The 11294-nt window shown below is 43.3% G+C and overlaps 1 long non-coding RNA gene across 1 annotated transcript; it reads left to right on the plus strand.

The window, feature by feature from the left end:
- The first annotated feature begins 8954 nt into the window (after window positions 1–8954).
- LOC144676179 (uncharacterized) lies at window positions 8955–10826 on the plus strand. Its single transcript, XR_013575261.1, has 3 exons — window positions 8955–9047; window positions 10212–10273; window positions 10755–10826. It is a non-coding gene; the product is annotated as an uncharacterized LOC144676179 (long non-coding RNA).
- Window positions 10827–11294: the final 468 nt, after the last annotated feature.

Below are 11294 nucleotides of genomic sequence, written 5' to 3' on the forward strand. Positions count from 1 at the left end.
AGACAGAATGTAACAGAATCAGAGAGACTGAGAGAGAGAATTAACAAAATCAGAGATATTGAGAGAGAATGTGACAGAATCAGAGAGATTGAGAGAGGGGATGTGACAGAATCAAGAGATATTGAGAAAGACCATGTAACTGAATGCGAGATATTGAGAGGGAGAATGTGTCAGAATCAGAGATAGTGAGAGAGAGAGAGAGAATGTAAGTGAATGAGCGATTTTGAGAGACAGAATGTAACAGAATCAGAGAGACTGAGAGAGAGGATTAACAGAATCAGAGATATTGAGAGAGGGAATGTGACAGAATCAGAAAGATTGAGAGATTGTGACAGAATCAGAGGTATTGAGAAAGAGAGAATGTAGCAGAATTAGAGATATTAAGAGAGAGAATGTAACTGAATGAACGATATTGAGAGACAGAATGTAACAGAATCAGAGAGACTGAGAGAGAGGATTAACAGAACCAGAGATATTGAGAGAGGGAATGTGACAGAATCAGACATTAAGAGAGACCATGTAACAGATTCAGAGATGCTGAGAGGGATTGTAGCAGAATCAGGAATGTGAGAAAGAGCAGGTGACAGAATCAGAGATATTGAGAAAGACAATGTAACTGAATGAGAGATATTGAGAGGGGGAATGTGTCAGAATCAGAGATAGTGAGAGAGAGAGAGAATATAACTGAGCGATTTTGAGAGAATGTAATACAATCAGAGATATTGAGAGGGAGAATGTAACAGATTCAGAGATATTGAGAGAAAGAATGTAACATTCATAGGTAGTGAGTGAGAGAATGTGACAGAATCAGAGATATTGAAAGAGAGAGAATGTAGCAGAATCAGGGATATTAAGAGAGAGAATGTAACTGAATGAACGATATTGAGAGGCAGAATGTAACAGAATCAGAGAGACTGAGAGAGAGGATTAACAGAACCAGAGATATAGAGAGAGGGAATGTGACAGAATCAGACAGTGAGAGAGACCATGTAACAGATTCAGAGATGTTGAGAGGGATTGTAGCAGAATCAGGAATTTGAGAAAGAGCAGGTGACAGAATCAGAGATATTGAGAAAGACAATGTAACTGAATGAGAGATATTTGGAGGGAGATTGTGTCAGAATCAGAGATAGTGAGAGAGAGAGAATGTAACTGAGCGATTTTGAGAGAATGTAATACAATCAGAGGTATTGAGAGGGAGAATGTAACAGATTCAGAGATATCGAAAGAGAGAGAATGTGTCATAATCAGAGGTATTGAGAAAGACAATGTAACTGAATGAGAGATATTGAGCGACAGAATGTAACAGAATCAGAGAGATTGAGAGGGAGAATGTAACAGATTCAGAGATATTGAGAGAGAGAATGTGACAGAATCAGAGAGATTGAGAGAGGGGATGTGACAGAATCAAGAGATATTGAGAAAGACCATGTAACTGAATGAGAGATATTGAGAGGGAGAAGGTGTCAGAATCAGAGATAGTGAGAAAGAGAGAGAGAGAGAATGTAAGTGAATGAGCGATTTTGAGAGACAGAATGTAACAGAATCAGAGAGATTGGGAGAATGTGACAGAATCATAGATATTGAGAAAGAGAGAATGTAGCAGAATCAGAGATATTAAGAGAGAGAATGTAACTGAATGAACGATATTGAGAGACAGAATGTAACAGAATCAGCGAGACTGAGAGAGAGAGAGAATGAACAGAATCAGAAATATAGAGAGAGGGAATGTGACAGAATCGGACAGTAAGAGAGACCATGTAACAGATTCAGAGATGTTGAGAGTGATTGAATTAGGAGTTTGAGAAGGAGCAGATGACAGAATCAGAGATATTGGGGGGGAGAATGTGACGGAATCAGAGATATTGAGAGAGAGATTGTAACAGAAGCAGCGATTTTGAGACAGAGAATGTAACAGGATCAGAGATAGTGAGACAGGGAATGTGACAGAATCAGAGATAGTGAGACAGGGAATGTGACAGGATCAGAGATAGTGAGACAGGGAATGTGACAGAATCAGAGATAGTGAGACAGGGAATGTAACAGAATCAGAGATAGTGAGACAGGGAATGTGACAGGATCAGAGATAGTGAGAGAGGGAATGTGACAGAATCAGAGATAGTGAGACAGGGAATGTAACAGAATCAGAGATAGTGAGAGAGGGAATGTAACAGAATCAGAGATAGTGAGAGAGGGAATGTAACAGAATCAGAAATAGTGAGAGAGGGAATGTAACAGAATCAGAGATAGTGAGACAGGGAATGTGACAGAATCAGAGATAGTGAGACAGGGAATGTGACGGAATCAGAGATAGTGAGAGAGGGAATGTAACAGAATCAGAGATAGTGAGACAGGGAATGTGACAGAATCAGAGATAGTGAGACAGGGAATGTGACGGAATCAGAGATAGTGAGACAGGGAATGTGACGGAATCAGAGATAGTGAGAGAGGGAATGTGACAGAATCAGAGATAGTGAGACAGGGAATGTGACAGAATCAGAGATAGTGAGAGAGAGATTGTAACAGAATCAGAGATTGTGAGACAGGGAATGTAACAGAATCAGAGATAGTGAGAGAGGGAATGTAACAGAATCAGAGATAGTGAGACAGGGAATGTGACAGAATCAGAGACAGTGAGACAGGGAATTTAACAGAATGAACAATTCGTACGACAGACAAAAAGAGTCTTGATTCTTTGGCAAGTCACACTGACACATTGCCATGTAGAAAGCAGCGAGTTACTCCCAGCTCCCGAAACCCCTGGGTGAACCAAGACATTCGCAAGGGCTGAGCATGTCCTTCTTGATTTCGGGGAACAGGTCACTGCGTTTGAATGTCATGTCGCTCGCAGCAAACGTGTTAACGAGGCGTGATATCAGCTCGACTGCCTCTCTTCAACTTAAACATGACTGAGGAGAGATGGCCCCAGAACGGAAAAGTTCTGGCTGTCATTTGTAAACGACGGGAGTGAACCAGATGGGGTTTTTTTTTTACGTTATAAAACAACAAACGCCAATAGCTGCCGCAGTCACAATTTCTGGGAGGAGCCTTGACATTGCAAATTTATTGGGTGAAGTTGAATTCCTCCAGTGGCTGTGGTGAGATTTGAACCTGTAGCTGCTCGAGCATTCGCCCAGGCCTCAGTATTATTAGCCCAGCACTGTTTCTACTGCGCCACCATTGCTACTTGCAGGAGAGTGACTGGCTTGGACTTTGCTGTTCAGACCAGGAGAGACACAGAGGTGTCTGAGTGGAGCTCTTTAAAATCCTGAATGGCTTGGACAGGGTCGGTCTGGAGGGAATGCTCCCAGGACTCGGGGCCATAAAGAGGAGATAGATACTCGTCAACACAAGAGGCAACTCAGGAGAAATTTCTTCAGCCGGAGAGTGGTCAGAATCTGGCACTGGCTCTCACGGGTGGCTTAAACGCTTTCGTGATGGAGACGGGATGACTGCACGAGAGAAAGGGGGTGCTGGGTGGGAACAGAAAGATGTTCCGAAAGGCTAAGATGAGGCAGATGGAACAGGGAGAGACTCATGTGGAGTACAAGGGCCAGGACAGCTTGGTTGAGGGACATGTCAGGTTTATTTGCAGTATTTTCTATAAAACCTATATTCTATTCTGAGCCGAGGTGCACCCGCCCTGGGAATATTAAAACAGACAGGGTAAAAAGAACTTTCTACATGTTCCATTCTGTACCTGCCCTGGGAGTGTTTGATGGGAACAGTGTAGAGGGAGCTTTACTCTGTATCTAACCCCGTGCTGTACCTGTCCTGGGTGTGTTTGATGGGGACAGTGTGGAGGAGCTTTACTCTGTATCTAACCCCGTGCTGTACCTGTCCTGGGAGTGTTTGATGGGGACAGTGTGGAGGGAGCTTTACTCTGTATCTAACCCCGTGCTGTACCTGTCCTGGGAGTGTTTGATGGGGACAGTGTAGAGGGAGCTTTACTCTGTATCTAACCCCGTGCTGTACCTGTCCTGGGAGTGTTTGATGGGGACAGTTTGGAGGGAGCTTTACTCTGTATCTAACCTCGTGCTGTCACTATCCTGGGAGCGTTTGATGTGGACAGTGGAGAGGAAGCTTTACTCAGGCAGTTTAGACATTGAATAACAGATACCCGGGAGTGAGTTTCAGACTGGAATCTATTCGAGGGGTTCGGTTGCTTTATACAGAGAATAACACATACCCAGGGCGGAGTTCCTGACCATAATGTAATCGAGGGGTTCTGATGGTTTATATCAAGAATAACAGATACCTCGGATGAGTTACTGACTAGAATCTAATCGAGGTTTTCTGGTGGTTGAGATATAGAATAACAGATACCTGGGAGTGAGTTTCAGGCTGGAGTCTAATCGAGAGGTTCGGGTGGTTTATATATGGAATAACAGATACCCGGGAGTGAGTTACAGGCTGGAATCTAATCGAGGGGTTCGGGTGGTTTATATATGGAATAACAGATACCCGGGAGTGAGTTACATGCTGGAATCTAATCGAGGGGACCTGGTGGTTTATATATAGAATAACAGATACACGGGAGTGAGTTACAGACTGGAATCTACTCAATGGGTTCGGGTGTTTTATATATAGAGTAACAGATACCTGGGAGTGAGTTATAGGCTGGAATCTAATCGAGGGGTTCGCGTGGTTTATATATAGAATAACAAACACATGGGAGCGAGCAACAGGCTGGAATGTAATCGAGGTGTTCAGGTGGTTTTTATATAGACTAGCAGATGCCCGGGAGTTAGTTACAGACTGGAATCTAATCGAGGGGTTCGGGTGGTTTATGTTTAAAAATCAGATACCCGCAAGGGAGTATCAGGCTGGAATCTAATCGAGGATTTCGGCTGGATTATATATGGAATAACAGATACCTGGGAGTGAGTTACAAACTGGAATCTAATCGAGGGGTTCGGGTGGTTTATATATAGAATAACAGATACCCGGGAGCGAGTTACAGACTGGAATCTAATCGAGGGGTTCGGGTGGTTTATATATAGAATAACAGATACCCGGGAGCGAGTTACAGAATGGAATCTAATCGAGGGGTTCGGGTGGTTTATATATAGAATAACAGATACCCGGGAGTGAGTTACAGACTGGAATCTAATCGAGGGGTTCGAGTGGTTTATATATAGAATAACAGATACCCGGGAGTGAGTTACAGGCTGGAATCTAATCGAGGGGTTCGGATGGTTTATATATAGAATAACAGATACCTGGGAGTGAGTTACAAACAGGAAACTAATCGAGGGGTTCGGGTGGTTTATATATAGAATAACAGATATCTGGGAGTGAGTTACAGACTGGAATCTAATCGAGGGGTTTGGGTGGTTTATATATAGAATAACAGATACCTGGGAGTGAGTTACAGACTGGAATCTAATCGAGGGGTTCGGGTGGTTTATATATAGAATAACCGATGCGCGGGAGTGAGTTACAGACTGGAATCTAATTGAGGGGTTCATATATGGAATACTGGACACCCCGGAGTGAGTTACAGGCTGGAGTCTAATTGACGGGTTCGGGTGGTTTATATATAGAATCACAGATACCCGGGAGTGAGTTACATACTGGAATCTAATCGAAGGGTTCGGGTGGCTTATATATAGAATCACAGATACCCGGGAGTGAGTTACAGGCTGGAATCTAATCGAGGGGTTCGGGTGGTTTATATATAGAATAACAGATACCCGGGAGTGAGTTACAGACTGGAATCTAATCGAGGGGTTCGGGTGGTTTATATATATAATAACAGATACCCGGGAGTGAGTTACAGACTGGAATCTAATCGAGGGGTTCGGGTGGTTTATATATAGAATAACAGATACCCGGGAGTGAGTTACAGGCTGGAATCTAATCGAGGGGTTCGGGTGGTTTATATATAGAATAACAGATACCTGGGTGTGAGTTACAGGCTGGAATCTAATCCAGGAGCTTGGGTGGTTTCTATATAGAATAACAGATACCCGGGAGTGAGTTACAGACTGGAATCTAATCGAGGGGTTCGGTTGGTTTATATGTAGAATAACTGATACCCGGGAGTGAGTTACAGACTGGAATCTAATCGAGGGGTTCGGTTGGTTTATATATAGAATAACAGATACCCGGGAGTGAGTTACAGGCTGGAATCTAATCGAGGGGTTCGGGTGGTTTGCCCATAGTATAACAGATACCCGGGAGTGAGTTACAGGCTGGAATCTAATCGAGGGTTTCGGGTGGTTTATATATAGAATAACAGATACCCGGGACTGAGTTACAGGCTGGAATCTAATCGAGGGGTTCGGGTAGATTATATATGGAATAACAGAACCCCCGGCAGTGCGTGACAGGCGAGAAATTAATCGAGGGGTTCAGTTGGTTTATATGTAGAATAAATGATACACGGGAGTGAGTTACAGGCTGGAATCTAATCGAGGGGTTCGGGTGGTTGATATATAGAATCACAGATACCCGGGAGTGAGTTACAGGCTGGAATCTAATCGAGGGGTTCAGGTGGTTTAGATATAGAATAAAAGATACCCGGGAGTGAGTTACAGACTGGAATCTAATTGAGGGGTTAAGGTGGTTTAGATATAGAATAAAAGATATCCGGGAGTGAGTTACAGGCTGGAATCTAATCGAGGGGTTCAGGTGGTTTATATATAGAATAACAGATACCCGGGAGTGAGTTACAGGCTGGAATCTAATCGAGGGGTTCAGGTGGTTTATATATAGAATCACAGATACCCGGGAGTGAGTTACAGACTGGAATCTAATCGAGGCGTTCGGGTGGTTTATATATAGAATAACAGATACCCGGGAGTGAGTTACAGACTGGAATCTAATCGAGGGGTTCGGGTGGTTTATATATAGAATAACAGATACCCGGGAGTGAGTTACAGACTGGAATCTAATCGAGGGGTTCGGGTGGTTTTTATGTAGAATAACAGATACCCGGGAGTGAGTTACAGGCTGGAATCTAATCGAGGGGTTCGGGTGGTTTATATATAGAATATCAGATGCCCGGGAGTGAGTTACAGACTGGAATCTAATCGAGGGGTTCGGGTGGTTTATATATAGAATAACCGATACCCGGGAGTGAGTTACAGGCTGGAATCTAATCGAGGGGTTCGAGTGGTTTATATAAAGAATAACAGACGCCCGGGAGTGAGTTACAGACTGGAATCTAATCGAGGGGTTCGGGTGGTTTATATATAGAATAACAGATACCCGGGAGTGAGTTACAGACTGGAATCTAATCGTGGGGTTCGAGTGGTTTATATAAAGAATAACAGACGCCCGGGAGTGAGTTACAGACTGGAATCTAATCGAGGGGTTCGGGTGGTTTATATATAGAATAACAGATACCCGGGAGTGAGTTACAGACTGGAATCTAATTGAGGGGTTCGGATGTTTTAAATATAGAATAACAGTCACCCGGGAGTGAGTTACATTTTGGAATCTAATCGATGGGTTTGGGTTGTTTATATATAGAATAACAGATTCCCGGGCTGAGTTACAGATTGAATCTAATCGAAAGGTTTGGGTGGTTTATATATTGAATAACACATACTCGGGAGTGAGTTACATGCTGGAATTTAACCGAGTGGTTCGGGTGGTTTATATATAGAATAACAGATACCCGGGAGTGAGTTACAGACTGGAATCTAATCCAGGGGTTCGGGTGGTTTATATACTGAATAACAGACACACGGGAGTGAGTTACAGCCTGGAAACTAATCGATGGGTTCGGGTGGTTTATATATAGTATAACAGATACCCGGTATTGAGTTACATGCTGGAATCTAATCGAGGGGTTCGGGTGGTTTATATATAGAATAACAGATACCCGGGAATGAGTTACAGACTGGAATCTAATCGAGGGGTTCGGGTGGTTTATATAAGAATAAGAGACACATGGGTGTGAGTTACAGCCTGTATACTAATCGAGGGGTTCGGGTGGTTTGTACATAGAATAACAGATAGCCGGGAGTGAGTTACAGACTGGAATCTAATCGAGGGGTTCGGGTGGTTTATATCTAGAATAACAGATACCCGGGAGTGAGTTACAGACTGGAATCTAATCGAGGCGTTCGGGTGGTTTATATATAGAATAACAGTTACCCAGGAGTGAGTTATAGGCTGGAATCAAATCGAGGGTTCGCATGGTTTATATATAGAATAACAAACACACGGGAGCGACTAACAGGCTGGAATCTAATCGAGGGGTTCGGTTGGTTTATATATAGAATAACAGATAACCGGGAGTGAGTTACAGGCTGGAATCTAATCGAGGGGTTCGGGTGGTTTATATATAGAATAACAGATACCCGGGGGTGAGTTACAGCCTGGAATCCAATCGAGGGGTTCGGGTGGTTTATATATAGAATAACAGGTACCCGGGAGTGAGTTACAGCCTGGAATCTAATCGAGGGGTTCGGGTGGTTTATATATAGAATAACAGGTACCCGGGAGTGAGTTACAGGTTGGAATCTAATCGAGGGGTTCGGGTGGTTTATATATAGAATAACTGATACCAGGGAGAGAGTTACAGCCTGGAATCTAATCGAGGGGTTCGAGTGGTTTATATAAAGAATAACAGACGCCCGGGAGTGAGTTACAGGCTGGAATCTAATTGAGGGGTTCGGGTAGATTAGATATGGAATAACAGAACCCCGGGAGTAAGTTACAGGCTAGAAATTAATCGAGGGGTTCAGTTGGTTTATATATAGAATAAAAGATACACGGGAGTGAGTTACAGACTGGAAACTAATCAAGGGGTTCGGTTGGTTTATATATAGAATAAAAGATACCCGGGAGTGAGTTACAGGTTGGAATCTAATTGAGGGGTTCGGGTGGTTTATATATAGAATAACAGATACCCGGGAGTCAGTTACAGACTGGAATCTAATTGAGGGGTTCGGTTGGTTTATATATAGAATAACAGATACCCGGGAGTAAGTTACAGACTGGAATCTAATTGAGGGTTTCAGGTGGTTTAGATATAGAATAAAAGATACCCGGGAGTGAGTTACAGACTGGAATCTAATCGAGGGGTTCGGGTGGTTTATATATAGAATAACACATACCCGGGAGTGAGTTATAGACTGGAATCTAATCGAGGGTTCGCGTGGTTTATATATAGAATAACAAACACACGGGAGTGAGTTACAGACTGGAATCTAATTGAGGGGTTCGGATGTTTTAAATATAGAATAACAGTCACCCGGGAGTGAGTTACATTTTGGAATCTAATCGAGAGGTTTGGGTGGTTTATATATTGAATAACACATACTCGGGAGTGAGTTACATGCTGGAATTTAACCGAGTGGTTCAGGTGGTTTATATATAGAATAACAGGTACCCGGGAGTGAGTTACAGGCTGGAATCTAATCGAGGGGTTCGGGTGGTTTATAGGTAGAATAAAAGACACTCGGGCGTGAGTCAGAGCCTGGAATCCAATCGAGGGGTTCGGGTGGTTTATATATAGAATAACAGGTACCCGGGAGTGAGTTACAGCCTGGAATCTAATCGAGGGGTTCGGGTGGTTTATATATAGAATAACTGATACCAGGGAGAGAGTTACAGCCTGGAATCTAATCGAGGGGTTCGAGTGGTTTATATAAAGAATAACAGACGCCCGGGAGTGAGTTACAGGCTGGAATCTAATTGAGGGGTTCGGGTAGATTAGATATGGAATAACAGAACCCCGGGAGTAAGTTACAGGCTAGAAATTAATCGAGGGGTTCAGTTGGTTTATATATAGAATAAAAGATACACGGGAGTGAGTTACAGACTGGAAACTAATCAAGGGGTTCGGTTGGTTTCTATATAGAATAAAAGATACCCGGGAGTGAGTTACAGGCTGGAATCTAATTGAGGGGTTCGGGTGGTTTATATATAGAATAACAGATACCCGGGAGTCAGTTACAGACTGGAATCTAATTGAGGGGTTCGGTTGGTTTATATATAGAATAACAGATACCCGGGAGTAAGTTACAGACTGGAATCTAATTGAGGGTTTCAGGTGGTTTAGATATAGAATAAAAGATACCCGGGAGTGAGTTACAGGCTGGAATCTAATCGAGGGGTTCGGGTGGTTTATATATAGAATAACACATACCCGGGAGTGAGTTGCAGACTGGAATCTAATCGAGGGGTTCGGGTAGTTTATATATAGAATAACAGATACCCGGGAGTGAGTTACAGGCTGGAATCTAATCGAGGGGTTCATATATAGAATACTGGACACCCGGGAGTGAGCTACAGGCTGGAATCTAATCGAGGGGTTCGTGTGGTTGATATATATAATCACAGATATCTGGGAGTGAGTTACTAACTGGAACCTAATCGGGGAGTTCGGGTCATTTATATATGGAATAACAGATACCCGGGAGTGAGTTACTGGCTGGAATCTAATCGAGCGGTTCATGTGGTTTATATACAGAATAACAGATCCCCGGGAGTGTGTTACAGACTGGAATCTAATCGAGGAGTTCGGGTGGTTTATATATAGAATAACAGATACCCGGGAGTGAGTTACAGGCTGGAATCTAATGGAGGGGTTCGGGTGGTTTATATATAGAATAACAGATACCAGGGAGAGAGTTACAGACTGGAATCTAATCGAGGGGTTCGAGTGGTTTATATAAAGAATAACAGATGCCCGGGAGTGAGTTACAGACTGGAATCTAATTGAGGGGTTCGGGTAGATTAGATACAGAATAACAGGTACCCGGGAGTGAGTTACAGACTGGAATCTAATCGAGGGGCTCGGGTGGTTTATATATAGAATAACAGATACCCAGGAGTGAGTTACAGACTGGAATCTAATCGAGGGGTTCGGGTAGTTTATATAAGAATAACAGACACATGGGTGTGAGTTACAGCCTGTATACTAATCGAGGGGTTCGGGTGGTTTGTACATAGAATAACAGATAGCCGGGAGTTAGTTACAGGCTGCAATCTAATCGAGGGGTTCGGGTGGTTTATATATAGAATAACAGATACCCGGGAGTGAGTTACAGACTGGAATCTAATCGAGGGGTTCGGGTGGTTTATAGGTAGAATAAAAGACACTCGGGCGTGAGTCAGAGCCTGGAAACTAATCGAAGTGTTCGGGTGGTTTGTACATAGAATAACACATACCCGGGAGTGAGTCACAGACTGGAATCTAATCGAGGGGTTCCCGTGGTTTATATATAGAATAACAGATACCCGGGAGTGAGTTACAGATTGGAATCAAATCGAGGGGCTCGGGTGATTTATCTAGAGAATGACTGATAGTCGGGAGTGAGTTATAGGCTGGA

Source organism: Cetorhinus maximus, unplaced genomic scaffold (genome assembly GCF_964194155.1).
Source record: "Cetorhinus maximus unplaced genomic scaffold, sCetMax3.hap1.1 HAP1_SCAFFOLD_1407, whole genome shotgun sequence".
In the NCBI taxonomy this organism is placed as follows: Eukaryota; Metazoa; Chordata; class Chondrichthyes; order Lamniformes; family Cetorhinidae; genus Cetorhinus; species Cetorhinus maximus.